This window comes from Pan paniscus, chromosome 2, assembly GCF_029289425.2.
Source record: "Pan paniscus chromosome 2, NHGRI_mPanPan1-v2.0_pri, whole genome shotgun sequence".
NCBI lineage: Eukaryota > Metazoa > Chordata > Mammalia > Primates > Hominidae > Pan > Pan paniscus.
In genome coordinates, this window is record NC_085926.1 from 83,307,996 (window position 1) to 83,326,412 (window position 18,417).

General features: G+C 35.2%; 1 long non-coding RNA gene across 1 annotated transcript in view; it reads left to right on the forward strand.

Moving 5' to 3' along the window:
• Window positions 1-12,101: 12,101 nt before the first annotated feature.
• Window positions 12,102-18,417, forward strand: part of LOC134730009 (uncharacterized) — a 178,511-nt gene continuing 172,195 nt past the window's right edge. Inside the window, exon 1 of the long non-coding RNA XR_010111592.1 lies at window positions 12,102-12,403. This is a non-coding gene — a long non-coding RNA (uncharacterized LOC134730009). The remainder of the gene's footprint in view (window positions 12,404-18,417) is intronic.

Below are 18,417 nucleotides of genomic sequence, written 5' to 3' on the forward strand. Positions count from 1 at the left end.
CAGAACATAAAAGGAACTCAAGCAACTCAATAATGAAAAAACAAATAATCTCTTTTAGAAATGGGCAAAATACCTGAATTGACATTTCTCAAAAGAAGACATACAATAGCCAAAAGCTATATGAAAAAATGCTCAACATCACTAAATATCAGAGCAATGCAAATTGAAACCACAAGCTTATAAACATTTGCCATTATTAGCCTGACAAGTGAATATGATTTAGAAAAAAATACAAACATTGGCTGGGCACAGTGGCCACGCCTGTCATTCCAGCATTTTGGGAGGCCGAGGCAGGTAGCTCGCTGGCTCAGGAGTTTGAGACTAGCCTGGGCAACGTGGAGAAACCCCCTTTCCACTAAAAATACAAAATTAGCTGGGTGTGGTGGCATGCGCCTGTAGTCCCAGCGACTTGGGAGATTGAGGTGGGAGGATCGCTTGAGTCTGGGAGGCAGAGGTTGCACTGAGCCGAGATGGAGCCACTGTACTCCAGCCTGGGTGACAGAGCGAGACCCTGTCTCTAAATAAATAAGTAAATAAATAAATAAAAACAAGATATTTGTTTGTTCTCCTACAGTACATACAAAAAAAAAAAAAAACAACAACACTAAATCTAGACTTGAAGTTAGTTTTGACCTTATGTGTGCAAAGCCATATGTGGCTATAATGAAAGATAAATAATATCACTGGTACCTGATATTTATATTAAAAATAGTTAAGCACATCAAAATCCTGGTGCATGTATTTCAATATTAGCTTTACAAAGAACAGGTTAAAACTTAATGCTTGCAGTAAAAAATATATAAATACATTTCAGTTACATAGTATTTAATGATAGTGGTTGAAATTGCAGATTGAAATTAAATTCCATCTCTGTTATTTTCTTATTGTTAGAAAGTGGTTAAGTCACCTAAAGGAGTATTGAGACAGGTTGAGGGAATATATTAAAATATCTTAACAGTGCTTGGCACAGCTTAAGCATTTTCAGAAGTTAAGTATTGCTGTACACAAATTTAAAAAGCTGAGCTTCACAGTTAAGGCCATTGGAACAAAATGGTCCCTCTTAGACCTATTTATATGTTGTAAAATTTTGCAGATGTAAATTATTGCTCAATTTCTAAAAGAGTATGATTGCAAACTGTCCAATTAACAACTGTAGTTATCAATTCATTTTTAAAGCTTATTTTTATGACTGATCACACTATTCTATCACTTAGTCTTATAAAACCATAATTTTATTAAAATTAGGATATATAATCAAATTAATCTTTACTATTTGTTAAATAAGTATGTTTCACGTTTCTACTAGTAAGATTATCATGATTACCTGTGCAGACACTTATACTTGTGTGTGTGAGTGGAATACAATACATATGAGTGCCCTTTCCTAGGTTTATTTTTTTATTATATAGACTTCAGCTTAAAAATAAGATAATTTTTACTATATTCTAATTATTTTATCCATGAAAATACTGAAGAGTTAATGTATGATTTGATGATTGATCTCCTAATTAAGTTTTTACTAATTTGCATATATCTCAGATCCATTCAAGAGAAAATAAAACATTTCACAAGAAGAAGATTACTAATCAAACCTAATAGTTAATAGGTCAAGCATTTAAAGTTCTTATAAACACTTTGTTACTCTCCTAATAAATTGTTTTGCCAAATATTCTATACATATCAGCATTGGCCTTGAATTTTTTGTAATGTTTGACTTTATATTATTATACTCATCTGTGTTATTTTACTTTTGCTTTTACTCAAATCTGTAACAAAGTGTTGAAATACAAATTATCCTCTATATGAAAATAATTAATTTGTCTTTTAAAATTGCTTTTGTTTCATATTGACTATTTTGTTTTTAATTATGTTTGTTTATAAATAAAACACTTTGCATGAACATAGTGTATATGATAAATATAGTAAATAATCGAATAAAGGTGTATTATGTTATCATGTTTTCTAATGTTAACTACTACATGATTTTGTTATAAAGTTGCAAAATGAACTTAATCACTATTCTTTTTATGTTGTAATGTGTGATCTTTTAATGTGCTTAAAATTTGCTTTAACCTCTGAGTTGGAGGCTCTGTTATTCAGAGGCAAGGAACAACTACTGGCTAAATCAAATATATATTTCAAACAAGGATATTTTAAATTTCAGTCAGGGAAACATAGCTTTTATGTTAATGCTTCCATTTTTATCAAAATTGGTCTCTTTCTAAAATGATTCCACTCAACTTACCCTACTCATTAACATGAAATATATGAAGGACATGTGTCTCTTAGGAAGCTAATAATACCTCTGTCCCTAGAGAAAATGCAATCTGAATACCAAAAGTTGATGGGCTGGATTGTCTAAAAAATGGGGTGCAGATGGGAAGGTCTCATTTGAATAATTCAGAAACAACTCCATCTAAAAGTTTGAAGAGGAATTTTTACAACTTATTGAGGTCACCTTCATCTCTTACATATTAATTGAAATGATTTTTTTTCTTACTTGTCTTTAAGCATATAGAAGAAGAATATTTGAAGGCTCTTGTTAAGCACACTCCAGTACTTAACTATAATATCTTTTCACAGTATTCAGAAGATTGTGCTGGTGAAGTAATACAGTTAATAAAAATGTTACATCATAGAAGTTATAAAGATTTAAATCAAACAAAAATCATCATATTCCAGTCAGTGCTTTCTTAATGGTAGTAGATAATTGAGACCTGCTCATTCTAAAGTTAAAAATATCATTTCCTTAAGGAATAGTAGTCTGGAATGGGTTCAGGGAAAGATTAGATAAGCTATGAACTCTGTACTTTGTCTCCGTAGATCAATGAGACCATTAAAAATCAAGTGCATTAAAATTTGCTATCAAATATGGGCTATCAAAGAACATTTATCAAGCTTGCAAATGACACAGTTCCAATTTATTACATGCAAAAAAATTCTCATCACTTTTCTATCTTAAGTTTCTTAATTTATCTTGACCTCACTAGGTCAAGATTTTAGAGGTAAGCAAAAATCTCTGCCCCCTGTCCACATGTCAATAAAAACAAATAAAATCTTAAATAAAAAGACCTAATATCATCTTTTGCCAATATACACAAATAAATTACATTTAAAATGCTATATTTTTAAAAATAGTATATTCTGTGACATGTGAAAACATGCTCGTTAATGAAATGTGCATGTCATTATTCTAAGCCATCCAAACTCCAAAGAGTCACAGATTGTCTCTGTAAGAGGCCAAGCTATAGAGCTACAAGTTCACATTACAATGAAAATGAATGGCATATTGAAACATTTGAGGTGGAATATAAAATCTACTTGCATATATAGTGCTAATATGAAAGAAATTTTTTTTTCTATTGCTGACCATTATAAACTTGTTTATACAATGTTTTTAACTATAATTAAGTCATTTTTCCATATAATCTTTTCCTGAGAATGACATACAAAAGTAATACTAATAAAAGCATTATTTAGGAAAAAGACACTGTTTTTGATCTATGACCTCTTAATTCTCTATGATTAGCTAAAAGAGTACATAATTTTAATTCTGTAATTGAGTCAAAAATGGTTTGAAATTCAAGACAATTTTGAATTTCATCATAAGAAACATTCAGTGATGCATTTTACAATAAAGGAATTATATATACGTATATATGATTTATATATATGGTTAATATAATTATAAGAAAATGCAGACATTTCTGTTGATAACCTATTGCCTTTTAAATCAGATCTCTCCAATTTGGACACATGAATTAGCAATTTTTCTTCGACTTAATCATAAAAAATCTATTTGATGTATTGTCTATTATCAAAATATAAAGGGATATTAGAATCAGTTTTAAATTTTATAATGTGATATACTGGGGGTTAATATAACACCTACACTTACACTTGCCTCCTTTTTAGTAGTAGGTATTAGCATAAATATTGATACACTGATAAAACTCACTTTATTATTTATTAATTTACTCACTCTGAATAATTTCTGTGAATAAAGTTAGAATTAAAATATAACCCAGTAATTTAGCAATGACATATTTGACAGTATAAAGTGTCAACTTGACTTGGCTAAGGGATACACAGATGGCTAGTAAAACATTTCTGATGTGTTTGCGAGTGTTTTCTGAAAAGACTATCATTTGAATCAGTAGGCTGAGTAACAGTATGCCTTTCCCAGTGTGAGTGGGCATTATCTATTCTGCTGACTGCCTAAATAAAGCAAAAAGGTGAGGGGCGAACATATTCTCTCTCTGTGTCTCTGTCTGTCTGTCTCTCTCCTTAAGCTGGGATACTCATCTTTTTCTAATTTTAATCAGAGCTTCTGGTGTTTGGACCTTTAGATTCCAAGACTTACACCAGCTGCCCTCTCTATTTCGGGCTTGGATTGAATTACATCACTGGTTTCCTGGGTCTCCAGCTCTCAAACCCAGGAAGCTTGGAACTTCTTGGCCTCCATAATCATGTGAGCCAATTCTCATAATAAATCTCCTCTTACATGTGTCTCTCTCTATATAACCCATTGGTTATTTCTCTGGAGAGCCCTGACTAACACAACGTGGTAGAGAACTCAGAAGTTTCCTTTTGCTCCTTTAAGCTATTTTGGCCTTCAAGAATACTCCATGAAAAAGGGCATGAAGCCTCTGTAAAATTACATTAGACCATAGTAATATCTATAGATACTTATTAAGGTAAGTTGCTAAATCTTCACTACTTAACCACTGAAGATAAAAATATTGACATGTTCCATTTCTTGATAACTTCTTACAGTGTAAACCATTTTGATCACCAGAACACTACAAATCAGAAAATAACTTTACACTTTTGATATACATTTTGACAGCAAGTGAGGAACAGAACAAAGAACTTTTGTGATGGGATCAGACATAACTCACTATTTATCAACGTATGATCCTTTGGAATTTTCCTGACTTTTTAAAATATTACTTTATACAATTTGAAAACCAAGAAGAATTTCTCACATTCAGGCATATTGTAACAAAATCAATATATGATGCACATAAAACTCAGCAAATGATATTTTGACATATTTGTAATTTAAAAAGAATGAGTGATTCAGTGTAATGTTGGAAATAGTAAAAGCTATAAAGTAACACTAATCAGAGTTCAAATCATGAAATTGAGCTGTATGACCTTGAGAAAATTTTTAAGAGTATTTCAACATTCATAAATTTATCTTTACTGGAATATAAAAAGTCCCTCTTTAAGGATTAAATTAGATACCCCCATTTGCAAATCGTCTAACATAAAACAGTTATAGATATTACAAGATTTATTTTTATAAATGACAAGATTTAAAATTGTTATTCTTTAATTATTAGAACTAAAGATCAGAAGATGACCTACCTTGATTGAGATACCATTTGAACACTCCAATTTCTGATTTCTTGAGACGAGTTAGCCATATGATAAGAGATATTCCAAAGAAAGGAGACACACTCTAAAGACTCATTCAGGCACTACTCTACTAATTATTACTTGTTAATTTAGTACTGTATCTAGTAATAATTATGGTGTCTCTAAATGTACCTTTCTTTTCCATAATCTAAGAAAGGAAAAGTACATTGAGAGGTAGCATGAATGGTGTTATGCCATCATTGTATTCCATATAAAATTATATTTATTTTTATCTTGAAAGAAACGAACATATAACATTTGAAAAAAGGCATTCAGATAACAATATCAACAACCATGGATTCTATTTCATAAGAGCAAAATGTTGTTTGGTGATATTCTAAACACTAAAAAAAATAACACTGCAGTGTCTTCATTTATTTATGAGATTTAAGGATTTTTAAAATGGCTTTCAAAAATATTTGAGGAAATTACTCTTAATAGTTTGTTAAGCAAGCAAAGAGAAAATATCCCATTGTCTTTCTTTAACAGTTTACTTTGTGAAATAAAGTTTTTAATTTTCTGGATAAAAGATGAAAAACCATTTGAAAAGGACAACAATCTAAATCCTATGACTACCGAAGAAGGAATCAAGACACTTATGCAAATATGATGTTCCAATGTAATTATTGAGAAAATAAGAAATGTCGTTCAAGATAACAGGTGCCATATCCTGGGGCACACTTTCTACAACAAGTAGGTAATAGATGCTGTGAGTCTATTACTGATGGATAAAAAAAGCATTTTAGTAAGCCATATAATGGAATTCAACCCAAAGATCCAATTACAATTACATTAAGTAATTTATATGATACTTTTATACTATGCTCCCAAGAGTTTCTTAAAATAAATAAAATTTTACAAGATATTTTCTCAAGACTATATATGAACTATACTTACAAATGTCTTCTAATGTTGATTATTTATCTTTTTAAATTCTAAAATCACATTGCTATTCTTAGTATAATATTCTTACACAAGGTTAGCAACATGGCATTAGTCTACCATAAAAAATTATTCGGTAGAGCAAAATTTCAACATCATTTCAGAAATGCAAAGTTTCCTAATAGATAGAGACCTAAAAAGTATTAAAAGTTCTTAATATAGTATTTATAAAGTGTTTTTGATTTGGGGAAATAATAAAGATACTAGAAGGTAACATTATTGTATAAAGTTTAATGAGGCAATCACTTTTGAGTTGAAGCAGAAAATCTATATTCTGGTGTTTCCCATTTGGAGAAAAAAATAACATTCACCTTTTTTTTTGCATTCCAAATAGTTTATTGCTGTACCAAGTGTTCATGTCTTCAGATTTTCTTTGGGCAGTGCATACCTTGAGTCTAGACACATTTATATTATCATGGGCATTTTTAATTTGATGAGTAATCTATGCTTTTAATAAGCATGTGGGTTTCATTTTGATTGAAACAATTAATATATGATAACTAACCACCCAAGCACATTAAGGGGTAGATCAGGAACAATGACTGAAAATTTACATATCAGAAAAATGTGAAGTTTTTGCTAAAATTGTGAGTAGTTTCGATTTCTATACCTTAATGTAGTAATTTCTAGCTTTAAGCGTTTGTAGTAACTTGTGTTTCTTGTTTTATTTTTCTCTGTAGAAGCTTTTAATTTTTACACTTCCAGCTTCACTAACATATGATTCATAAATAAAAATTATCTATATTTAAGGTGTATAACATGTTTTGATACATATATATACTTTGTAAAATGATTAGCACAGTCAAGCTAATTAACATATTCCTCACCTCACGTAGTTATCTGTAGTTATTTTTTTAAATGCAGTTGCTGTCAAAGTGAAAATAAAATTCTTTTGCCATATGTGCCATTGTCCACACAAAATTTGGTTAAACTGATATTAATATGGGAGTATAATGATCTACAATGTTCTCTTCTTGAAAGTAAAATATATAAAGTGCATTTTCTAAAACTTGAAGCACTTCAGATGATTGTGTTTATCATATATTTATGTATTTCTTGCAAATGATTTTCATTACTTTATAATGATTTAATATTCTAAAAATATACTTTCCATTAGAAATAGAGGAAACAATGTAATAATATGTTTCACAATAAAAGACTCTTTTCTTTAGACATTGTTACTCTGACATTAAATTTGCTGGTGTTTTGGTCTCCCTACCTTATTCTAAAACAATTAACATTGATCTGTAACTGGTAAGAACATTCATATAACAGAGAAAGACTTTTAAAATAAAAGAAAAAATATTTCTCTTTCAGTCATGTATTCATTCAAATATATTTATCAGGTTCTCTTTTTGTGCCATGAAAACTATTACACAGTTGAGATGTAGTAGTGAGCAAATAAACAAAAAGCTACCCTACTTAGGAAGAACATAATTTCAAAAATAGCATTTTAAATTCTATATTTATAAAGAAAATAAAACACAATTTAAAAGATACTAAAGTAAAGGGTTACTATTTTAAAGAGAATGGTCAAGGAAGTCCTTAAAAATAAGGTAACAGGTGATAAGACACCTGAAGGATATGAGAACCTGAACTATGGGGGTACCAGGGAGAAGAATGTTTAAGGCTCAGGAATAGCAAGTCCAAAAAACTGCGCTGTTATGTATTTGCCACGTTAGAAGAACACAAAGAAGGTTCAGGGGCCTGGATCAGAGGGTGCAAAGGAAGAAGTAGTAGGAAATAAAGTCAGACTCTTGGAAGGGAGAAGAGAGTACCTGAAAATCTTTTGTGAGGATTTCAACTTTAAACATTCCAATATGAAACAAACAAACAAAAAAAATAGGAAGCCATTTGAGAGTTGAGGACAGAAGCATCACTCAATACAATCTCTCTATCATGTTTGGAGTGGATTGGGAAGAGGAATCAAAAGCAGAAGCATAAATAACAGCTTGCTGGCTATGAGATAATCTAGTAGAGATAATGTTGGCTTGATTGGGATTGATGGGATTGAAACAGATGTGTTGAGAGGCATTGGATTCTGGCATGTTTTGGAGGTAAAACAAACAGAATTTGCTATAGAATCTACTATAAGGCATGTTTGAAGCAAAGCATTAAAAAATGACTTTAAGATGGTTGGTCCAAGGAACTTGGAAATAGTAGAATTGCTAATTCCTCAGGTAGAAAAGAATGCAAAACAATCAGTTTGGAAAGGGTTAATTTTGAATTGCTAAATTTGATATACCTATTAGAAATCCAAGAAAATGTGTCATGCATCTTTAGACATATGAATCTGTACTCTGGTAGATAGACTTGCATTCCCTGTGTGTGTGTGTGTGTGTGTGCGCGTGTATGTGTTCACACACACACATATTAGAGAACTATATAGCTTGATGGTATTTACATGTTATGGAAGCTATGAAACTAGGAGAGAAAAATTTAAGAAACAGGTCCAAATAATAAAAGAATCCTGAGGCTTGAGCCCTGAGGCAATTGAAATTCAAAATTTGAATAGATAAGGAGAAAATACCAAGGACAATTTTTTTTAAAAAAAGCTCATAAATAGATAATAAAATTTAGCAGTATTTAATATTGCAGAGCCAAAGGAAGAAGTCATTAATGGAGTCAAGTGTTCCAAATAGGTCAGGCAAAAGATCTGAGAACTAACCATTTAAATAAATAAACTATGGTACACTCAGATAATATTGCTCATTGCTTAAAAAAATAAGCTATCAAGTGGTGAAAAAAACATGGAGAGACCTTAAATGTATATTACTTAGTGAAAGAAGCTAATCTGAAAAGGCTACCTACTGTATGATTCCAACTACATAACATTATGAAAAAGACAAAGCCATATATTTAGTACAAGTTTCAGTAATTTGTCACTAGGAGTTGGTAGGAGAATGATGAGCAGGCAGAGCACAGAGAAATTTTAGGACAGTGGAAATACTGTAATTACGAATAGATACGATTATGCATTTGTCTAAACCAGTAGATTGTACAGCACTGAGATTGAACCCTTAAGTAAACCACAGACTTTGGGTGATTATGATGTGTCAGTATTGGCTCATCAATTATAACAAATGCACCACTCTGGTGGGGGAATATTGATAATTGGTGAGGCTATGCATGTGTAGGGGAAGGGGTTATATGGAACACCTCTGTACCTTCCCGTTGATTTTGAGGTGATCCTAAAACTGCTCTAAAAAAATAAAGTCTGAAAACATACAAGCAGTATGTGTTTCATGGCTTATCTTCATTAGCAGTTTCAGTGGAATTGTATGAAAGAAAGATAATTGTAGTGTATTAAATAAAATATGGGATATTAAGATCAGGAGCAAAGCAAGGATGTCCTCTCACACCACTGCTATACAACAATGGACTAGAAGTCCTCAGTAGTAACCAAAGAAAATAAAATTTGTATAGAAATGAATAAAATAAAATGGAATTTATTTACAGATGGATTATTGTCTACATAGAATCCAAAAGAACCAATAAAATCATTAGTACAGCTAATGTAAGTTAAGCAAGGTTTTGAGAAAAATGAGAAAATATGGTAGGATTATCAGACAGCAGTAAGGGCCCAACAGTCACTGGTGGGTAATAAATTTAAAGACCATTTAATTTAGTTCAGTTTGTTTTTCTCCATCCCCATTTAGTGGCACAGATTCAGCCAATGAAACAGTAGAAAGATCAATTTAATAAAGGTGACATTTTTCCAGGCATGTATTTTGGAGAAAGAGAGAAAGGAAATTGAGCATGTGAGGCAGGTAAAGAAAATACCAATGTTGGTTAGAATCAATCAATTTTCACATCTATTAAGTTAAAAAAATGTAGCCAGGGTACTTTTGGGAGAGAAATGGGAAGGTAGTTACTAGGAATGTTGGGTGCTTGAAACTGAGAATCAGCTATGGGTAAAATTCTTAGTAATAATATCACTGCTGAGGTAGTGTAGAGGAAAACTCCCTGAAAAGATTAAGGAACTCAGAGGCTTTGATATCCTCTCGTTGTCAACATGAATATAAACATTACCAAATATTATGACAGGAATATTTTAACAAAAAGGTTAAATAACCATGACATCTGTGGTTGATTGTAACCAACAAGGGTAATGAGAGGTGATAATCTGTTTGAAAAAGACTGAAACCTGGGCGTTTACAGTAAAAAATACGTGAGAATGGAGAAAATGAGGTACCTATACCCCTCCAGAGAGGGGCTGATATTTGGAATGAAAAGCAAAGTGCACATTCAGAGCACAACCAAGAGATTACAGAGCACTGTTACTTCGCTGATGTGATCCCTTTAGTGTCCTCAAGAGGATGGGACGCATGTAAATCCTACAAGAGACAACTGTATACGTAAATCAATACATTTGCACTAAGAAATATTACTTTAAAGTGTTCCAGATACTTCAATAGGTTGAGATATTAGAAAAATAAAGCATTTTCTTAATATGTTGCATTTAAATCCTGTATTTTCAACAGTTGAGAGTATTGTCAGACACCATAATGATTTATTTATTTGTGTATTTATTTGAACCATGATAGTTTCAAGTATGCATGTTGTCTGCTGAGACCTCAGAATTTTGAGAATAAAATGTTTTAATCATGTTCTTGTTTTGTTTCCTGCTTTGCTTAGCCATATCTGAATAAATATGTTCCATATTTCTGAGAATACATCCAGTTATATCACAAGATCTTTGGGGTGTTACTTCACCAGCTGGAAACCTCTGTGGCTGGTGGTACCTTCGCCCAAGTTTTTGCTCTGGCCTGCTGGGCTTGTTCTGCCTACTGGATCTGGCAGGCTGCACTTGGCTTTTGCTACTGGCCGGGATCCCACACCTGCTAAAAGCAAGCCAGGCACGAAGTGGTGAAAAATGCGTGGGCAAGCAAGTGCTGGGTCCATCCGCTGCACACAGCCAGGCTCGCCAGCTGCTGTGGCGTGTGGGTAGCTCCAGGAGCCAGCACAGGTGCCAGCTCCGTGAAAGACTGAGGCTGGACCAGATGTACAGCATGCAGGCTGCGGGTACCGTGTCTGGACAAGGGGAGCACGGTGATGCCTGGAAGTTTAGTGATGCCAGGAACCACAGAGCCCCAAAGAGGGAGTCACAAACCTGGCTCAGGGAGCCCCGAGATCTGGGCTCCCCCAAAAGCCGTAGCTCTTCTCTCCTTCTCCTCGCATGCAAAGTGACAATCAGGGGCGTGTGTTTCAGCCCTGTTTGTGGTTACAGCTCTTTTAGTCCCGCTGTGTCCGGAATTGGTGGGTTCTTGGTCTCACTGACTTCAAGAATGAAGCCGCGGACCCTCGCGGTGAGTGTTACAGCTCTTAAGGTGGCGCGTCTGGAGTTTGTTCCTCCTGATGTTCGGATGTGTTCCGAGTTTCTTCCTTCTGGTGGATTCGTGGTCTCGCGGGCTCAGGAGTGAAACTGCAGACCTTTGCGGTGTTACAGCTCATAAAGGCAGTGTGCACCTAGAGTGAGCAGCAGCAAGATTTACGGAGAGGGTGGGAGGCTCAGGCATGGCGGGCTGCAGGTCTTGAGCCCTTTCCCGCGGGAAGGCAGCTAAGGCCCGGCGAGAAATTGAGCGCAGCGCCGGTGGGCCGGCACTGCTGGGGGACCCAGTACACCCTCCGCAGCCGCTGGCCCGGGTGCTAAGCCCCTCATTGCCCGGGGCCGGCAGGGCCGGCCGGCTGCTCCGAGGGCGGGGCCCGCCAAGCCCACGCCCACCCGGAACTCCAGCTGGCCCGGAAGCGCCGCGCGCAGCCCCGGTCCCGGCTCGCGCCTCTCCCTCTACACCTACCTGCAAGCTGAGGGAGCCGGCTCCGGCCTCGGCCAGCCCAGGAAGGGGCTCCCACAGTGCAGCGGCGGGCTGAAGGGCTCCTCAAGTGCCGCCATAGTGGGAGCCCAGGCAGAGGAGGCGCCGAGAGCGAGCAAGGGCTATGAGGACTGCCAGCACGCTGACACCTCTCACCGCCATTTGCCAGGTCCAGAGTTCTTGTCGTACATCCAGGAAGAATGAAGTACGTGGACAACTGGAGAGTGAGTAAGGCAGAGAGGAGCTTCACTGAGTAACAGAACAGCTATCAGGAGACCTGCAGTGGGTAGCCCCTTTCCATAGGCAGGTCGGCCCAACAAGTCAGGAAGACCTGAAGTGGGTAGCTTCTTCCCACAGCTGGCAGTCCCCAGGGCTCTCTGAGGCTGACAGTGTCCAGGGCTTTTAGGGGCTGAGAAGAGAGGAAGTGCATGCAGATTGGTCCATGGGTGGCCATGGGCAGGTCTGGAGAAAGGGCCTTAAGTTGTCACTCCTGACCTGGGCTCTAGACAGAACTGGCAGCCCGGCCCCCAGGCCTCAGGCCATCCCTGGCTTGAAGTTGAGGTTTCACCAGGGACCCGCCCCTTTCTGCCCAGGAGCCTGTCTGGGTCCTGCTGCCATGACATGCCATCCACAATGTCCAGGCTGTTCCTGATGAGGAGCGCCTGCAGGCCCCTGCTGGGCCATCCTCAGCAGCCCCTTGGCCTCCCTCCCATGCTCGTGAGTGCCCCAAGTCTGGAATGGGCCAAGGCCGCAGGGGGCTGGCATGTCACTGCCACCCCTAGTGCACACACACCAAACAAGGTTGCAACAGCACCCAGGCTCAGTCACAACTTTGCTCTGCCTCAAGCAGGCTTCAGGAGTGGGGAACTCCAGGGAGTAGGACCAGGCACTTTTGAGCCTGCAGGGCAGGGAGGCTTCCCAGGACCCTGAGAGCACAGGGACTCCCTGGTCTGGAGCCATGGCTGGATGGCTGCAGCTGTGTCCTGGAGGGTGGGGCTCCTGGCTAATCAACCTGGTAGAGGGTGGGGCTCCTGCCTGTTCCCTCTCTGGCACCGAGGTGCCGCAGAGACGCGGCGGCACCTCCCCTGCTGTAGCTGGAGTCTTTGTAGCTGCTTTTGTAGCTGCTGCTCCAGATGGGCTGCTGCTGCCATCAGTTATATATGAAAACTAAATTTTTCCAACTACGGAGGAAACTTAGTTTCTATATTAAACTATATTCTACAGAATATAGTTTTAATATATAATTAAAATTACACAATATAGTTTAATATAGTTATAACATTTTGACTTTATGCTTTAAAATAAAATCAAATATAACTATTTTTTATCATTTCATTTCTTAAGTTATATTTCACCAATACAAACCAATATTCATGCATTGATGCAGTATACATAATCATTTCAGTTAAATAAATTGACCTGAAAATTAATGATAGCTATTTCTTATTGTGTTAGGTACCATGAAAAGGGTTTTACATACACAAACTCTGTAAAGGTATTTAGTACTAAAAAAACAACAACACACATATGACAGAAATTTCAGTTACCACCCCCTCCCCCCCCTTTTTTTTTTGGAGACAGAGTCTTGCTCTGTCACCTAGGCTGGAGTGAAGTGATGTGATCTCAGCTCACTGAAAACCGGGTTCAAGCAATTTTTGTGCCTCAGCCTCCTGAGGATCTGGGCTTCAGGGGCGCCACCACGCCTGGCTAATTTTTTTGTATTTTTTAGTAGAGATGGGATTTTGCCATGTTGCCCAGGCTGGTCTCAAACTCCTGAACTCTGGCAATCCGCCCACCTCGGCCTCCCAAGGTGCTAGGATTGCAAGCGTGAGTCACTGTGCCCGGTCCCCATTTTTAAAATGAGGGAAGTGAGGTACAGAAAGTTTAAGCTACATGTCCAACATGAGCAACTAAGTAACAGAGCTGAGATTTGAACCTAAGCAATTTAGTTCCAGATGCCCTGCTGCTAATCATTACATTAATTTGTTTTTTAGGTTATCTGTATGCTCCAAATGAGATATATTAAAGTAATAACAAAGGAGAAATTGCTTCTCTGTCATCTAAAGCTTTTTGTTGTTGTTGTTGAATCTTAATGATTTTATGCTTAATTATTTTAGTGAATTATTTTCTTTTCTAATGCATAGACTGTTGGAGAAAAGTAAAACAGAATTCAGCTTACCAATAAGTTATATTCCTGTTAGTGTATTTCTGAGACTTTTTTTGAATAATATACATGAAGATGCATGTCACTAATTTCATTTCTGAGCATAAGCAACAACAATTATAAATAAAAATAAAAAATAGAAATAAAATCAATGACAAAAGTGACTTGAAAATCTGTTTCCACCAATATATGGGAAAATGGAAATAACTTGCAATTTGACAGCATAAATATCACTGAATTCTAGTTGTTCCCATTTATTAGCTTTATAACACAGCCTGGGCAAGTGACTTATTTTCTGGACCACTATTTTCTCACTTGCCCAGTGAAAATAATACTTCTTTGTGGTGTTATTTTGAAAGTTGATATTTGGGACACGTAACCCAGAGATTGACACATTCTGAGCATTTAATAAATGTCAGCAACATTATGCTTCAATCTCATCTTTTAATCAAAAACCTTTCCTGGGGGTGAGGCAAAACCCTTGAATTTATGTTACTCTAAGAGACTATCCAAAAAAATCAGTCTATTTTTTTAATATTTGCACAAAATATTTAGAAACAGAACTACTGTGTTATGCTATCATCTGATACAGGTTTTTCAAAATAAAATATCACTCTAAGTGGTATAATCAATAAACATAGTACAGACAGAACCCTAAAATAAATTCCTAATCCTGGTTGTTACTCTTATATTAGTCCTTTAATACTTAAATTATATTTAGAAAAGCCTTCCCAAAACTAAAATTCTTAGAATATCTACATTTTTATGTAAGTTAATTACATCATAAATGTAAGACATCATTAAAATTTAGAAAAACAAAAACATAAAGGCTACTAAGCAATGTGGCTTAGAATTCTCTCTAGCACTGTAAAATAAAAATAATAGGGGCTAAAGAAGTTTCTTTGATTTGAAGTGGCTTTCTTTGGAGAAGATAAATTTGATAGCAGATACCCAATTATATTATTATGGTCCATATTCATGCACAGGGCAGAAAATTATCATTAGTTTTCAAACAAACAGACAACAGGATCAAAATATTAGAAAGAAAACAAATATTTAACTTTGCTTTCATGAATCCTTTATAATGCCAAAATCAGTAATGTCTGTTTAGTATCCAATTTTAAGGTGAATGAAAAAAATCCAAGCAGATTATTCTTTAAGTGTTCAATAATTTGAAATGCTGCCATCCTATTCTAGACTTTTGGAAATCAATAGTAGAAATGAATCAAGTTGCAAGGGATTCATCTACTGTAAGCTCCTTCTGAATCTGGACAAAATAGGAAGAGTTATGTTATATAGCCCTGGAAAAGTGTCATGTAGCATTGATTTACTACGTTAGTGACAGCACTAAAAAAAAAACAATTCAAACTACATAAGAAATAGCAAAAAGTGCAGTCTACAAATGTTTTCCTTTGGATAACATCATTAGCCCTGGGTACAACCTGAAGGCACAGACTTGTATTGAAAGGCAGCCATGAACCCCACTCAGTTCATGTGACTTCTTGTCTTTTAAAAGTATTTGTGAAAATTTCAGTTTACTTTAATATGGTTATCATGTTTATGTCACTATGGAATGTAACACTCTCTGTTATCTTTACTTTAAAAAAAGTGGTTGAATCAATGAATGTAGCACAACCTAGTAGAAAATGTATTACTTTGAAATAATGCAGCTCATTAATTTGAGCATCCAATTCTTTTTTTGTTAACTTTCATTTTAGGTGCAGGGGTACATGTGCAGGTTTGTTATATAAATAAACTCTCGTCACCGGAGTTTTGTGTACATATTATTTTATCACCTAGATATTAAGCATAGTACCTGACAGTTATTTTTCCAGTTCTTCAGCAATATTTTGGGAAGTGAAAGGCAGGTTCTCTTTATCTAAGCAACAAATAAGACATTAAATACATATGATGTTTTCTTTTTCTTTAATATAGAACAAATAATGATTTTTATATTAAAAGGTAAGATATTTTTTCACTTACCAATTAGAACAACGGCAACACAAGTTTTTCACTAATGCCAATAGACATCCAATTATTCATGTTCTCCTACTGCCATGTATCCATTTTAGATTAGTATTGCATTATCATTTGACGACACTCTTCTTCAAATAGTCATAGTAACTTTAATTTCATTCTATGATGATATTGGGATTTCATATAATAGAGAATTTTCAGTTACCCATAAATTCAAAATACATAGTATAGTTAAAATTTAATTAGACTGTAGCCTGAGGTATATAAATAATAAGGCCATTTAATTCAAATAATGTGATACTATCTTATTTTCTTTACAAATGAGGTAAAGTTGTGGCCCAAATGAAAATCAAATGGTATCTAATTAAATTGTTTTAGATACAAAGGACATTTTCTATTATCATTGAAGAATTCGTATCTAAGCCTAAGAAATGAATACTCAAATAAAAAAATTAAAAATTAAAAATCAGAAAGGCTCTTTTTACCCCCATTTGATAAATTTATCATCTCACCCAAGCATCAAATATTTATCACTAGAGGATGCTACCTCAGATTCAGGACTGTTATCATTTCTCAGGGAAGAGTCACAACTCCTGAAGAGTTACTGCTTAGGTTAACAATAGTTTGTTTCATGGAACATCAATTTCTAAGCTTTTGAAAGAGCAATTTCACAAGCCTGCATGAGAAGGCATGAATATTGGCCCCCTTACAGGAACTAGGACCATGTGAGCAGTATGGTGCCCAGAGGAAACTGTGATTTATCATGCTACTGTCAATAAACTACAGAAAGAGTTTGGGCCAAACAAATAGGAAGCCATGGTGGAGGGCTACGGTGCAAAGAAGCCAAGCAGCAGGGGAGCCAAACGTGTGCTGGGCTAATTTAATTTTTTAAAGCTGTAACTCAGCCCACACCTTAGGGACACAATTTCTCTCTGGCAACATTTTCTGTGAAGCTAAAACAGCTGCTTCACCTATCTCAAATCAGATACTGTGCTGTTTCAAGCAAATGTTTACCAAAAATAACAATTCTTAGGCATGCTTTTCCAGAAAATTTAGTTCGAACAAAATAGATTATCATGCCTTTAAAGTAAGGGTTGATATAAATAATATTTGCTAATAAAATTTTAATTTTGGCATTTCTAGTAACCTATAAAGTATGCAAATTACTAAAATGCAATGTAATAATATAAAACCACATATTTTCATAATATATTTTCAAAATGATATGTCATGAAGGGCAACAGATTTAAGGAATACAAATCTCATAATTCTGAGCATTTTTAACTTTTTATAAGTACAGAAAATGTCTCAAGTATTTAAAACAGTGATTTATTAATGTGAATTTAATTATCATATTTTATCTAACTCTCATTCATTAAATAAAAATACAATTTCACAGGAATACTAGTAAAATGTGTATTTTCTATTTTCTATTTTCTTTTGGTTTTTTAGCACATTGATTGAAATTGAAGAAACTGCTAACAAATTAGCATTATTTGAAAAGAAACTTTCCCTTTAATACATTGAAACCACATTTGTTTTCCATTCACTACAGGTTGTAGAATTCAGTATTTTCAACATGGTAGCTGGAGTAGCATTTGTTTTGTTTCTCAACTTTAAGTGCCATATCCTTCATAATCTGAAGTTTTAATCTCACAGATAGAGAATGAACACATTAACAGGATAAAGCATCTATTACTTATTGTATTTCTATATGTGTCAGCTGGAATCAAAATTACTGAAGCACAAAGCAAATTCGACAGCACAATGTTAGGTGACTCTTACATGCCTCAGGAATAGAGAAAGTCTACAAGACCTCTGTAGTGAAGGTCAGAATGTAAAGAAACCTATATCCAGGTCCAGGAGGTGCATAAAAAAATTCGAGAAGGCAATTTTTCTAGCTTCTGGCTAAATTCAGTGAGATGTCACAGTCCAGATGAATCAAGTTTCAGCAAGCAGGATGAATGTCAAATGGCTTATGCCAAAGACCAGCTTGTTCTTGGAGGATGCCTAGGGCCATTTTGTTCAGAGATTTCATGGAGGAAACAGTCTGCAATTGTAACTCTGAAAAGCCCGCTAAAAATCATTTTAAAAAAT